This window comes from Phaseolus vulgaris, chromosome 2, assembly GCF_000499845.2.
Source record: "Phaseolus vulgaris cultivar G19833 chromosome 2, P. vulgaris v2.0, whole genome shotgun sequence".
In the NCBI taxonomy this organism is placed as follows: Eukaryota; Viridiplantae; Streptophyta; class Magnoliopsida; order Fabales; family Fabaceae; genus Phaseolus; species Phaseolus vulgaris.
Genome location: NC_023758.2, coordinates 36,281,906 through 36,297,525, shown reverse-complemented (window position 1 = coordinate 36,297,525; position 15,620 = coordinate 36,281,906). Strand labels below are relative to the sequence as shown.

At 36.7% G+C, this 15,620-nt stretch overlaps 2 pseudogenes; both read left to right on the top strand.

Moving 5' to 3' along the window:
* The first annotated feature begins 344 nt into the window (after positions 1-344).
* On the top strand, positions 345-2,491 carry LOC137811752 (putative pentatricopeptide repeat-containing protein At1g12700, mitochondrial; annotated as a pseudogene).
* An 8,726-nt stretch (positions 2,492-11,217) lies between these two features.
* Positions 11,218-14,295, top strand: LOC137809433 (putative pentatricopeptide repeat-containing protein At1g12700, mitochondrial; annotated as a pseudogene).
* The last annotated feature ends 1,325 nt before the right edge of the window (positions 14,296-15,620 follow it).

The window sequence follows — 15,620 nt, the reverse complement described above, 5'->3', positions numbered from 1 at the left end:
GCACCTCAATTAAATAAAAAAAAATCCAATTTGAAATGTATTCCAGTGGTGATTTATTTGTTAAGAGTCAACAATAGAAAACATACATTTTATAAACCATTTAAATAATATTTTTATCATTTTTAATTTATTTTTTAATTTTAAATATTATTATATTATTATAATGTGGTGTTAAATATATATTCTTTTTCTATTGTTCAAAGAAACCTTTTCCCTTGTATCTGCAACCCAATAAAAGAAAACAAAACCCTAATTCCCTAAATCACACCGCATAACAATGAACCCTAATTCCCTAATTCCATACCACCCATCTCTAAGCTTATATGATGAACGGCACCACCGTCGACCTGCAACCCGCGATCACCGCAATCGCCGCACGAACGCACGAACGCTCGGACGTACGAACCGCCACCACCGTGCGACCTCTCCACTCGATCGTGAGTTTGACTACCATGCTGATGCTGTTCGGATGCAAAAGAGTAACTTTGAATGCTTCAAGATTTCTCTATCTCTCTAGTTTCCCTCGTCTTCATTATGATAGGCAGTTTCTCTCACACCCTTTCGATTGTCACTACCACAAACAGAGATGATTGTGAGAGGCACACCAACAGAACGCAGTTCTTGATTTTCATGAGATACCTATGCAGGTCAGGTCAAGTGAAGAACTTTGATAAAGCTTTGAACTTGTTTCAAAGAATGGGTAGAATGAAGCCTTTTCCTTCTGTGAAGGACTTTACTTTGTTGTTGGGTGTTATTGTGAGGTTGAGGCATTACACCGCTGCCATATCTTTAGTTAAGCACATGTATTCTTCTCTAGGCATAGAACCTGATACCATTACTCTTAACATTGTGATCAACTGTCTTTGCCGCTTAAAGTTGATATCTTTTGGGTTCTCTGTCTTGGGGACCATGTTCAAACTTGGTTTGGAGCCCACTGTAATGACTCTCACCACTCATTAATGGGCTTTGTGTGCAAGGCGATGTGGCTCAAGCAGTGGTGTTGGCTGATCATATGGAGAAGGTGGGGTATCCATTAGATGTATACACTTATGGGGTGTTGGTTAATGGGTTGTGTAAGATGGGAGACACTTTGGTGGCGATTTGGTGGTTAAGGAAATTGGAAACCTAATGTGGTAGTTTACAACAGTGTTATGGATGGTTTGTGCAATGATGGATTGGTATGAGGCATTAAATTTGTTCTCTAAAATGAGTGGGAAAGGTGTCTTGCCTAATCTTGTCACTTATACTTGTGTGATTCAAGGTCTTTGGAAATTTGGAAGATGGAAAGAAATTGGTTCTCTGTTGGATGAGATGACAAAAATGGGAATGATGCCGGATTTGCAAACACTCAATATTTTAGCGGATTCTTTTTGCAAAGAAGGAAAAATAATGCAGGCTAATAGTGTGGTTGGGTTTATGATTATAATGGGGGAGGTACCGGATGTGTTTACATATAATTCATTGATTCACGTATATTGTTTGCAAAACCAAATGAACGAGGCCATGAGAGTTTTTAATTTTATGATTAGCGGGGGCTGTTTACCAGACATTGTAGTTTTCACTTCACTTATTCATGGATGGTGCAAGAACAAAAACATTAACAAGGCTATGTATCTGTTGGAGGAAATGGGTATGATGGAAATTGTACCTGTTGTTGTCACTTGGACCACTCTTATAAGTGGGTTTTGTCAAGCAGGTAAACCATTAGCTGCACAAGAACTGTTTTTTAATATGCATAAACATGGTCAAGTTCCTAATATCCAGACTTGTGCTGTTATGGTGGATGGCCTGTGTAAAGGAAATTTTCTTTCTGAAGCAGTGTCATTGGTTGAGGCAATGGAGAAGAGTAATTTGGATCTTAATATTGTCATTTATACCATTTTGCTTGACGGAATATGCAGTGCCGGGAATTTGAATGCTGCATGGGAACTCTTTTTTAGTTTGCCTGCTAAAGGTTTGCAAATTAACGTTTATACGCACACCATTATGATTAAGGGTTTCTGTAAACAAGGACTGTTAGATAAAGCTGAAGACTTGCTGATGAATATGGAAGAGAATGGCTGCCTGCCAAATAACTGCACTTACAATGTCTTTGTCCAGGGCTTGCTGATAAAAAAGGAGATTGCAAGGTCAATAAAATACCCTACAATAATGAGAGACAACGTTTTTTCAGTAGATGCTGCCACCACAAAAATGATTATAAACTACTTATCTACTAATAAAGGAGACTCCAAATTCAAGAATTTTTGTTTCCAAAAAGATAGTGCATTTCAAGAGTTTCACTAGATTATTCGCATCCAATTCATTCATGTTCCAAAATTCTTATTTATAGGACCCTAAATTGAGAACTGGAGTGGGCTTTACGTCAGAACTTGATTGTTAAGCATAGTGCTTCCACCTGACAAATTATGTGAGCAGGAGAGTCGTTCCTTAAAATAGTATCATAACTTCTATAAATAAGTACTTGTGAGTTTGATCCTTGTTGCTTCTATTATTCATAAATAACTCAAATTAGGGCCCAAGGTAATGTGCGTTTGTGCACCCTGCACACTTCAAGCTCAGAAAGCTCTTGTTAAAGGGATTTTAGATAAAAAAATTTAGCTGCACTAAACAACTTAAGCTTTTAAGGGAATTGCTCCTTGACATTTTTATTGGTAAGTATATTAATCTCTACTTGCACATTTATTTTGATATATCCTCAACAACATATTAAAATAGCTTAGAATACTTAAACTTACATGCAATAAATTGAGTCGTATCCTTGCATTTTTATGAATTGAGTAGTTCTTTTTACTTAGGTATATGTTTTTCTTCAAGTAAGTTTATTGATGAAGTTAGAGTAAGATATATTGTCTCCCCACAACAGTAGGGATAAATTGCTCAATGTTACTAGGAAAAGATAATTGATAGCATAAAATTATGCCAGGGTAAATTCAGTATACATACGAGTTTTGTGTTTAGTCTACAACAAAGCTATTCAATTTATAGGTGAAAGGACATAATTATAGAAGATTTCAGTTACCCTATTTTAGGCTAATAACATTAATATAAAATCAATTTAATTGATTCTAATATCATCAATTGATCTTAGAATTATTAGTTATTATATTTATAGGATTCTAACACTCTGCCTCAAGTTGATGCTTTATTAGTCCTTTATTATAAGGAAAATATAGATTCCCAATGTTTTGGTCTTAACTTTGTATGAACTATTTGCTAACACAGGCTAAACATTTGTTAAATTTCTATTGTAGGAGCTTGTTCCTTCAAGACCCCCCATTTTGCTTAACTAATCATCACTAAACACGTCATAAATAAAACCACTTTTTGCTCTCCCAATTTAAAGAAGACTAGTAATTTGTTATAAGGGGAAATTTACACTAATTGCTTAACCATTTTAAGAGGACTATATATAATTGCCTTGCACATGTTAAGATATGCACTTTTTACGTCTCTGAGATGGTATTTGTGATGACTATTGTTATACAAGTTCATTAAAGAAGCTTCCTGCTTCACTGACCATCATGCATGATTGTTCAAAATGTAAAAAACAATATTGTTGAATAGCTTGAATCCAAACTTTCTCGTATAAAAGACTTTATGGCGACCACCAATGTGTCTAATTGAATTCTTAACCCATTCCAACAAGTTCTTTCGCTGTTTAGAAAGATGCTTGAGAGGTAAATATTTATATTCATATGTATTTTTTTTCGGTTTGATTTGTCTAAATCCTTTTCATTTTTATTTTAGGAAAAGATTATGTTGTCTGCAATTTAGTGGACATTACGAATGCTATGAAGAGGTATATTTTTTCACAAGTTGAACATGTTTGTTACATTTGGTTGTAGAACTGTGAATTACTTTATGTTGCTAAAATACCAGAGAGACTCATAAAACTAACATTGTTGTGCCCCCTAATAGCCATTCGACCTTCAGTTGTAATGGATGAATCGTTGATGTAATTCTAGTGTGGCTTTATTTTGTATTTTTCCCCTTAATTAACACAATGCTTTTCTTCAGTGCATATTTTGAGGGACTAGAGAGTTCTAATGAGATGAAGCTTGTATATGTTCAGTTTCTTTTTGCTCTCTCTGTCTCAGGACAATTCCAAATTTTCCTCAACTCAAACAATTATTTTATAGAAAATGATAATAACTAATGCTTATGGTTTCTGTCTTACTCTATTGTAGCACTGGGAGGCCAACGAACATAATCCAAGCAAATGCTGTTCTGTGCCAGGAATTACTTTAACCAAGTGTTTCATCCAAATATCTGGTATAGTAGGGCATCTTGAGTGATCAGATTTTCTTTGTCAAGTTTTAGTTCAGGTTAAATATTTTTTTTGTTCTTTGAAGGTTTTTCTATATATTATATGCTCAGAAAAGGTTATTAAGCTTCTGTCCTTTGTTTTTTTTAAATATCATTATGCAATGTATGTATTTTAGTCTTTTGTAGTTGTCCTTGTTCTGGTATACTATCTACAAAGTTTCTTTACACCCTGTTTGAGGGGATGAATTGCTTTTTTGGATACAGGCATTTGTGTTGGTACTGAGGTGATTCCAATGGAATTTGAAGTAAGGAGCTCAAGAGAATCTATTTGTTGCAGGATGTGAGGTATATTTTAGAGCTCAAGAGAAATCCTTGTCTATTACCATGTTTGATCTTCTTGGTCTAATGACCAAGATTGAACATGGTATAGTAAAACTCTCAAATGGAGCATCTACAATTATTAATGGGGTGAAAAAAAGGTCTTTACATTAAAATGGCTTAACAAGAAATGCCTTTTTTTTTTACCCCATTGCATTGGTCCATGCCCCTCATTCTAAAAGTGATAGCACATATGTGTGTGGCTGGTCAAACAATACAAGATAAGACAAAGTTGTGACATTTGAGACTATCATATGTGAGTGATCAAAGATAGTACAGAGAAGTTGGATTTCTATGATCAGTGTGCATATTGCGAAGGTCTCACATATTGAAGTTTGAGACTGGTGGACATATGTTCAGTAGATTATTTGACTACATGCAGCTCCTTGGGGCCCAATATGAGGTGAAGTCTCCTGACTTTGAATTGGATTCATCCAAAGGGTTAGACGAGGTATCATATGACAAGAATCAACCGTCAACTTGGACTTTGGCTATCAACCTATGCGTGATAAAGAGAGGAGGACAATCAAATGTACACAAAAGTTTGGATATGTTGATTTTATTAGTTATGCCTTTAGTGCAATTAGAGAGATAGATGGTTCAAAACAGAGAAATTTCAGGGAGGCACAAGAGGACATAGAAGGTCAGTAGTGGCAACGTGTCATGGAAGAAAACTTTGAATCTTTGAAGAACCTAAGGCTTTTGTTGAGAATAAAAGAAAAGTTTTTCTCTTGCAAAATCCATTGTATGGCTTGAAATAAAGTCCACGACAGTGGGACAAGAAGTTTGATGATTTCTTGAGAAGGACGGATTTTTTTGGTGCAATAATGTCAATTGTGACTACATTTTGAAAACAGAAGAAATGTGTGTGCATCAACACACATTTTAGAGTTGATTAATTTTTGGTTTGAGGATTAAGAATGATGGCGAAGAGAGCTCCTCAAGATTTGGAGTAAAGTTGGAGAATTGTGATGATGACTCTAAATCATATTGTCTAATAAATACACAGAAGAACATCTACAGGATTGTTTCATTAGACTATCTAGTGTTAAGACTGTCATCTACTATTTTTTTTGGCTAGACAGTTGTCTAGTGGTTGAGCACATTTAATAGTGTTCTAGCTAGATCATCTACTCTTGTAAACTATGAGACAATGTGAAATGTCTAGTGTCTTAACGGTTTTCTGTTACACTTAAAGTCTATATATAGAGTCTTGTTTAACATTCTATGTACGTTATCCAATTGTTGAAGCCCTTTAATTGAATTTGTGTCTCTAAAGAAAAGAAAAGACCTTGCGAAGGGTTGAACTTGATAAAACAGATGACATGTTATGCAACTTGACGATGATAAACAATAGGACTTTCAACAAATTAATCCAACAAATGAACAACAAAACTAATATCAGGATGTGTGTTGGCTTAATACATAAGTTGTTCTATAAGGAGTCTATAAGCGTATACATGAAGAGAAGCTTTGTATTCTTAGATAAAAGGGAAAGATAAGGTTAGTTGGCCATCATTCCCGAATGGCAATTGCTTTCTACACCCAATTAATTTTGACTGGCATCCGACGAAATTTTTAAAATTTCATTTTATCATTGTCTTCTTTATTAAGAAAAACGGCGAAAACCTGGATAGTGGCCTCTGGATGCACGAGTCCGGAAGGCATTGTTGTTCATTATGGATATAGAAATCCGTAAAAAATTAAGATTTCCAGTTTAATATTTTGAACACACATATCTGTAAGACAAAAATGAGTTCTGGACGCAAATGTCTGTAAGTGAAAATGGGTTCCAGATAAATTTATCTAGAACTAAGCATGTTAGAAGATGTAGAGAGAGAAAGATAGAATGGAAAGAATATTATTATATTCAGTACATTGACATGCATGGGGCATGGGTATATATACACAGAATATGTAGTTGTAACTGTAACAACAAAAACACATTCTAACAGCCTAATATCCTCCCCTTAAAGTTATGGTTTTACAGTAACCATAAGTTTACTACGAAAGCTAGAAAATGAAGGCCCAAAGATTGACTTTGTAAAAGCATCCGCAACCTGAAACCGAGCAGGAAGATGGACTAATTGGACAAACTGTTTTTGAACGTAGTCTCTTACAAAATGAAGATCCAGTTCAAAGTGTTTTGTACGAGAGTGTATGACAGGATTTGCACTGAGTAAAACAGTACCCAGGTTATCAGAAAACAGTTTAGGTTGGCCAGTGGATATGTGCAGTTCATGAAGAAGAGAACGAATCCAAATAACTTCAGTGAGAACAACTGTGATGCTTTGGTACTCTGCCTCTGTACTACTTCTCGAGACAACTTTCTGTTTATGAGAAGACTAAGTAAAATAATAGTGGCTCCAAGGTAAACACAATACCCAGTTGTGGATTTTCGATCGTCAACGTCGCTTCCCCAGTCTGCGTCACTGAATGCAAGAATGTCCATGGATGGACTGCGTCTGATAAGCAGCCCATGCGAAGTGGTTCCAACAAGGTATCGGAGTATACGTTTGACTGCTTTCCAATGGTGTTCCTGTGGATTTTGCATGAATTGGCAAGCTTTGTTGACAGCGTAGGAGAGCTCGGGACGTGTGACGAGGATGTACTGTAGAGCACCAACAACAGAACGGTATAAGGTGGGATCTTGAACAGCAGGTGAAGCATTTTTTGAAAGACGAAGCGCAGACTGCATGGGAGTGGGAACAGGGTGAGCATCTATCATGTGAGTGCACTGAAGGAGGTCATTGATATATTTGGTTTGAGAGAGCAGAATATTGCCATCTTTGAGATGCAGGACTTCAATGCCAAGAAAGTAGTGGAGATGACCTAAGTCTTTTAGTGTAAAGAAGGAGCCAAGACGTTGTATTAGGGTTTGAATTTGAGTAGGTGAGGACCCTGTAATGACAATGTCATCTACATAAATTAAAATAAAGATAGTGTAAGATTGATGAAACTTAACAAATAGAGATGGATCACTCTTAGTAGAGGTAAAACCAAATTATTCTAAAGTGGAACGTAGCTTTTCAAACCATGAGCGTGATGCTTGCTTCAGGCCGTATATAGCTTTCTGTAGCTCGCACACGAGATTAGGAGATGAAGATTCGAATCCTGGGGGTTGTTGCATGTACACATCTTCACGAAGATCACCATTCAGAAATGCATTGTTGACATCAATTTGATGTATGGGCCATGTAGAAGAAACAACGTGGGAGAGAACAACACGTATGGTTGCTGGCTTGACAACAGGGCTATACGTTTCAGTGTAGTCGGTACCTGCAGTTTGACTGAATCCTTTTGCAACAAGGCGAGCCTTGTGCCTCTGGAAAGAGCCATCAACGTTATACTTGATTTTGAAAACCCACTTGCAGCCAACGACTTTGGATCCATTGGGAAAAGTCGTGAGGTACCAAGTTTTGTTTTGAATAAGAGCATCATATTCAACACGCATAGCTTGAAACCAGTGTGGTGAGTGAAGGACTTCAGTGACAGTGGCAGGTATAAAACAATGCATATTAGTTTTAGTAGTGAAAGTTTTGGGTTTGAAAATACCCGCTTTAGATCGAGTGGTCATTGGATGATTATTGGTGTTTGGATCATTGCGAGAATCAGGGGAAGAAGAAGATTCTATTATGGTAGGAAGATTATTATCAGTGTGATGGGTTGGTGGAGACGGGGGGAGAGATGAAGAAGTATGAGGAATAACAGATGATGGTTGCGAAAGAATTAAAGGAATATATGTAGGATGAGGAGTAGCATTGTCAGTGGTAGGAGGTTTGATAAAATTGTATTGGGGTATATTATAAGGAAAGAGATCTTCCTGAAAAACAACATGACAAGAGATGTAAATTTTTCCAGATGAAGAAAGACAGATGTAGCCACGATTGTGTATGCTATATCCAAGAAAAATGCATCATGAGGAACGAAAATCTAGTTTGTATCTGTTATAGGGGCGAAGGAGAGGATAGCATGCACAACCAAAAGTGCGTAAAAGAGTATAGTCGGGTGCATTTGGAAAGAGAAGAGAATGTGGAGATCTGTTACCGAGAACAGGGGAGGGTAGAAGATTAATGATGTGAGTAGCTGTCATGAAAACTTCAGCCCAAAACTTGATAGGTAAGGAAGCAGCAGAAAGAAGAGTGAGCCCCATATCAGTAATGTGTCTGTGCTTTCTCTCTATAGATCCATTTTGTTCGTGTGTGAGGGCATATGAGAGGGTGATGGATGCCAAAATCAGTGGTGAACTGTTTGAAACTTAGAAATTCTTTTGCGTTATTAGTTTGTATAGCTTTTAGTTTATATCCAGTTTGATTTTCAGCAAAGATTTTAAAGCGAGATAAAGCAATAGAAGCATGAGATTTATGTGAGATAAGAAACAACCATGTATATCGACTATAAGCATCCAAAAACGAAATATAATATCTTGAGCCATTGGAAGCACATACGGGAGAGGGTCCCCAAATATCAATGAAAACCAATTGTAATGGTGCAGTGTAATGTGTAGTGGAAGCATGAAAAGGTAGCTGGTGTGACTTACCAATCACACAGGCATTACAAAACTGTTTCTTAGAAGTGTATTGTATATTACAGGATTTTAAAAGATGTTGAACAACAGGAAAACTACTGTGCCCAAGTCTGTTATGCTAGAGTTGCAAGGTAGGAACATGCGGTTTGTAGGAAGCATGGTTAGTAGTGTGGAAGAATGAAACAGTGGAAGAAGGAAAAACATATAAACCATCCTTAAGAAATCCTTAAAGTAAGATTTGATGTGTGTCCTGATGTCTAACAAAGCATAAGTGAGGATAAAATTCAAAATAATAATTATTGTCTTTTGTAAATTGTGCAACACTAATGAGATTTTTGGTAATATGAGGAACATGTAGAAGATTACGTAGAAGAAATTTTGTGTTTGTGTTTGGTGCAATATAAAAAGCAGAGCCAGTGTGTATAATGTGCATACCTTGGCTGTTGCCAACCTTTAAAGTGTCAGATCCCTGATAAGGTGATTTGGTGTGAAAAACAGAAGAATCTTTGGTTATATGATTGGTAGCTCCACTATCAGGGTACCAAAGAGGATCCTCAATGGTGGAAGGTGCACCCAGAATGGATGGAGCACAGTCATCATCTGCTGAGAACGAAGACTGGGATAAGTTAACATTGTAAGAAGAATTAACAGGGGGATCATACCTATGCCAGCAAGTATCAGTTGTGTGGCCTTGCTTGTGGCAGATCTGACAATGCGGTTTGGTGGAATTCCAAGGTGTAGGAGGACAAAAAATGGGTCTTGATCCATGGAAAGAGTTGACCATTGTGGGATGCGAAGAACGATGTTGTGTGTGACCACCACGATAAGTTTTGTGTTGAAAATTGGATTTCTTGTTAGGACGAGGAGAAGACCATGATGTAGAAACGTGATTAGCTTGAATAATGGAGTGTTGCAAGAGTTTGTGTTTTTCAAACCTTTCTTCTTGAGCAAGGAGTAAAGACTCAATCTCATCAGCAATGTAAGGTTCAGATCGAGAGAGAACAATGGTGATGAAACCATCATACTCTTCCGATAGACCATCTAGGATTGCATCAATGTGTTTTGCGGTTGAAATGGAAGCACCTATAGCAGAGAGGGAGTCAACAGTCTTCTTGATATCAAGAAGATAGTTGGTAATGTTTCTGTCATTCTTTGGTGTTCGAAGAAGGAGACGCAGCTTCTTGATGGTGGCCCTGGTGTGAGATGCACAATACGTTGACAGGCGATTCCAAATGGCAGTAGAAGTGTCTAAACCTACCATTTTTGTTAAAATGGAGGATGACATTGAGGCAAGTAACCAGGCTACAAGCAACTGGTCTTGCTTATGATGATGTAGAAAAGCAGGATTTACAATGGGTTCTTGATCTGGAGTGTCAGATGGAAGAAACTCTGATGGAATATCAGTGCCATCAAGAAGGTGCATGAGATCAAGACCGCGGAGGGTGGCAAGGATCTTTTGTTTCCAGATCAAAAAAATTTCATCTGTGAGTTTGAGTGTAAGGAGGGTAAAGCCATGGGTGAGTTTGGTTGCGAAAAAACAGAGGAAGAAGAGGATGAGGAGGAAGAAGAAGAAACAGCGGAAGAGGTCATGGAAGGAAAGCTCTGTATACCATGTTAGAAGATGTAGAGAGAGAAAGATAGAATGGAAAGAATATTATTATATTCAGTACATTGACATGCATGAGGCATACACAGAATATGTAGTTGTAACTGAAACAACAGAAACACATTCTAACAGCCTAATAAAGCAGTGCAGTGCAAACAAGCTTGCTTCCAGACATAGGCATCCGCAGTAGAAAATCACACTTTCGGATACCACAGATCCGGAACCAACAAAATGACGTCCGAATAACAATATCCGTAGGTCATTAAGCAATTCCGACTTAAAATATCCGGAATGCATAGGCAAAGAGAAAACTAACCTTATGCATGTCGTCTTCTCCGGTGACTTCGTTTTTTCGGTGGCTTCGTTCTCTGTCGTTGTCCAAATCCCTCACAGACGATGCTGCCTCAGTCACCACAACAATGGACATCGCTCCTCAATGAAGGTGAAGTGTCGTTGCCTCAGTGAAGGGAGAACGCTGCCTCAGTGAACGGAGAATGCGCGCAGAGAAGATTGAAAACAACAGTTGGTGGCTGTTGTGTCTGTGTTGGGTGCCTAGATTGGGTGCACATCCTTAACCTAATTTTCATTTCATTAAGGGCATTTTAGTCTCTTCAGAAGGACGATTGGGTGCCAGTCAAAATTGATTGGGTGTAGGGAGAATCTGCCTTCCCGAATTTGCTAAGATATCTAATCCATATATTCCTTTGGAAAAGGTATACCTGTTTTGGATCTAGTAATTTCAAACCCAAGAAAATATTTAAGCTCTCCTAAATTTTTAATCTTGAAGGTGTTATTGAACGTTTGCTTTATTTCTTCAATGGTTGTTAAGGAATTTCCAACAAGAATGATATCGTTTACATAAACAAGTAAAATAGTGAAAGCAGTAGGTGTATTTTTAATAAAAAGAGAAAGATCTGATTTTGATTGAATAAAACTAGTTGATATAAGGAAGGAAGATAATTTGTCAAACCAAGGTCTATTGATTTGTTTAAGACCATACAAAGACTTTGTCTAAAGGCAAACCTGATTTGATTGAGTTAATTTAAGTCTAAGAGGTTAAACCATTGTAAAAAGGCATTATGTAGATCTAATTGATGCTTTGTTTGGATTGACTTAAGAGTGAAAAAAAAAGAAAGAGAAAAAGGAATTAAAAAGTAAAATTGTTTGGATTGATAGGAAAGGGGAAAAAGAAAAGAGAAGTTATTGAAAAATATGTTGATGAATTAAGTTGAAAAATGATTGAATATAAGTTATTATTTTATAAAGTTGAAATTATTTAAAATTTAAAATTTATTATATTTAAATAATTAAGTGTAAATATGTATAATTTTTTTTCTCATACCTTTTTATAAAAATAATAATGTATAATAAAAAAATTCAAATAAAAAATGGGAAGTGAAAATTAAATTGAAAGATAAAAAAAATGTTGAACTCCTTTACGTAAGATAATTATAAATAATTCTAAAAACAACTTATTTGCTTAGAAATAACAAACATAAATTGACACAACCTTCACTTTCTTTTTCTACACGTACCAGACAATGAGCAAAACCAAACAAACAACAATTCATGTCCTTCTCTATCTGAACCAAACACATGGTAAACAATACTCAACAATTCACGGACAACAACTTGCAATAGAGAACCAGTAAATCCTGATGTGTTATGCCTGAATCGTGACCAAATTCTGGTGTTTTTTTTTTTTTTGCTTTTTTTCTCGTGTCTAACCGAGCTTGCTAAATACTCTAAACTCGCGACTTCACACGATTTTGCTCAAGTTCGCATCAACATAATGAAAAAGGATTCTACGTCTACGTGCGGAGTTAACTAGTTTTATCTTCGTAACATTGTTTGCAACCTTAGGGAGCAAGTTGTTTCTGACACTGATGTTGTTCAGATGCAAAAATAGTAACTTTGAATGCTTCACGATTTCTCTATCTCTCTAGTTTTCCTTGTCTTCTTATGATGATAGATAGTTTCTCTCACACCCTTTCCATTGTCTACCACAAACACAAATGAGGCTGAGAGGAACACCAACGAAACGCAGTTCTTGATTTTCATGAGATACCTATGCAGGTCAAGTCAAGTGAATTTTGATGAAGCTTTGGACTTGTTCCAAAGAATGGGTGGAATGAAGTATTTTCCTTATATGAAGGCCTTTACTTTATGGTTGGGTGTTATTGTGAGGTTGAGGCATTACACTGCTGCCATATCATTAGTTAAGCACATATATTCTTCTGTAGGCATAGAATCGAATACCATTACTGTTAACATTGTGATCAACTGTCTTTGCCACTTAAAGTTGATATCTTTCGGGTTCTCTGTCTTGGGGACCATGTTCAAACTTGGTTTGGAGCCCACTGTAATGACTCTCACCACTCTTATTAATGGGCTTTGTGTGCAAGGCGATGTGGCTCAGGCAGTGGTGTTGGCTGTTCATATGAAGAAGAAGGGGTATCCATTAGATGTATACACTTTTGGGGTTTGGGTTAATGAGTTGTGTAAGACGTGAGACACTTTGGTGACAGTTCGGTGGTTAAGGAAGATGGAGGAAAGAAATTGGAAACCTAATGTGGTAGTTTACTTCAGTGTTATGGATGGTTTATGCAAGGATGGATTGGTATATGAGGTGTTAAATTTGTTCTCTGAAATGAGTGGGAAATGTGTCTTACTTAATCATATCACTTATACTTGTTCGACTCAAGGTCTCTGCAATTTTGGAAGATGGAAAGAAGTTGGTTCTCTGTTGGATGAGATGACGAAAATGGGAATGATGCCGGATTTGCAGGCACCCTCAATATTTTAGTGGATTCTTTATCCAAAGAAGGAAAAGTAATGTAGGCTAGAAATGTGTTATGGTTTATGATTATAATGGGGGAGGTAATAGATGTGTTTACGTATAATTCATTGATTAACGTATATTGTCTGCAAAACCAAATGAACGAGGCCATGCGAGTATTTAATTTTATGGTTAGCGAGGGCTTTTTACCAGACGTTATCGTTTTCACTTCACTAATCCATGGATGGTGCAAGAACAAAACACTGACAAGGCTATGTTTCTGTTGCAGGAAATGGGTAAGATGGGATTTGCACCTAATGTTGTTACTTGGAACACTCTTATAGGTGGGTTTTGTCAAGCAGGTAGACCATTAGTATGCATGAACACGGTCAACTTCCTAATATCCAAACTTGTGCTGTTATGGTGGATGGTCTATGTAAAGAAAATTTTCTTTCTAAAGCAGTGCCATTCGTTCAGGTAATGGGGAAGAGTAATTTGGATCTTAGTGTTGTCATTTATACCATTTTGTTTGACGAAATATGCAGTGTCGGGAAATTGAATGATGCATGAGAACTCTTTTCTAGTTTGCATGCTAAAGGTTTGCAAATTAGTGTTTATACGTACACCATTATGATTAAGGGTTTCTATAAACAAGGAGTGTTAGATAAAGTTGAAGACTTGTTGATGAATATGGAAGAGAATGGTTGTCTGCCAAATAACTGCATTTATATATAAAATAATTCCTAATTTATGAATTTATACCTTTTACATTTTTTATGATCTTTATTTGATTAAGAGCATTTTATTTCCAAATTTGGTGTTAATTGCAAGTTTCTAGGGAAGATTGAAGATTTGAAATAAAGGAGAATGATTTGAGCTAAAAAAGAAGAAAGTTGGACAGTCCTAGAATAGAGAAAAGTGTTGAAATGCCAGTTTTGCAACAAGAGTATCTCGATCAAGCGAAATATTCTCTCTTGAGCGAGAATGCTCTAGGATTGTTTTCGGAAATTGACGCCTTCCTTGTTCATGCGAGAAATCCTCGTTCAAGTGAGAATGCGTCAGACAGATTGAGCCTTTTTTTTATATTTTATCACTTAACTCATCAGCGCGACACAAGAAGCGATCTAATCCTAGAAAATTAGGTTAAATAGGGGGCTAAAAGCTCAACCCTAGGTGCAAGATCGAGAGGAAAACACCATTGAGTGAATTGTAATCCAATTGGGAGAAGGGAAGGGGCTAGAAGTATGCGTGTCTAATTCTACCATTTGGTGAAATTTTCAAAAGGCAAGAAGGCTCTGGAAAACAGGTGGATTTACAGGGTAAAGTAAGAAAGCAATTCTACATCTCCAAGGTATTAAACCAGATTGGAGGTGAAATGTTTTAGATAGAGAAAAGGCATTGACTTCAATGAGATTTTTTCCCATGTGGTGAATATGCCTTTCCATGTTGAACTTGTAGGATTTTAGGGGTGGAATTTGTATTTCCTTCTATATGCGCGTTTGGTGTTGTGTATGTCTCAACATCTCATCTAATGATGCAATTTGGCGCACGCATCTAGGATACATGTTAGTCATAGGGTTAGATATATTGTCCAAATGGGGGTTGTTGGGTATTCAGAGGGTGGAGTTTTTATTGTTTAGTGAGCACTATATGTATGGGAAGCAACATAGCCAGAGTTTTCCAACAATGTTGCACACAAAAAAACCTCACGTTAAATTGAACGTAGGTTGTTGGGGGATCATATGAAGTTCCATCACTGGGAGGTGTTTGTTGAAGATGGTTGCTGCCCCTTCAAGATTGTGTTTGATGAAGACTTGTATGTAGTGTTTGATGAAGACATTTATGTACTTTCCATGTATTTTGTGCTTTGCTTTAAGTGTGTCTTAGTTAGTGCTTAGAGGTTGTCTAAGAGTAGCTTTTTGCTGAGTATCTCACCTCATAACCACTGGCCATGTGTTAAGAACAAGCATGAGTTTTCTAAAACTGTTTTTCACATGTTTTACACAAAAACACGTTTTACTGCATAAAAATAAATTTGTTCTTTTCTAAATAAACAGATT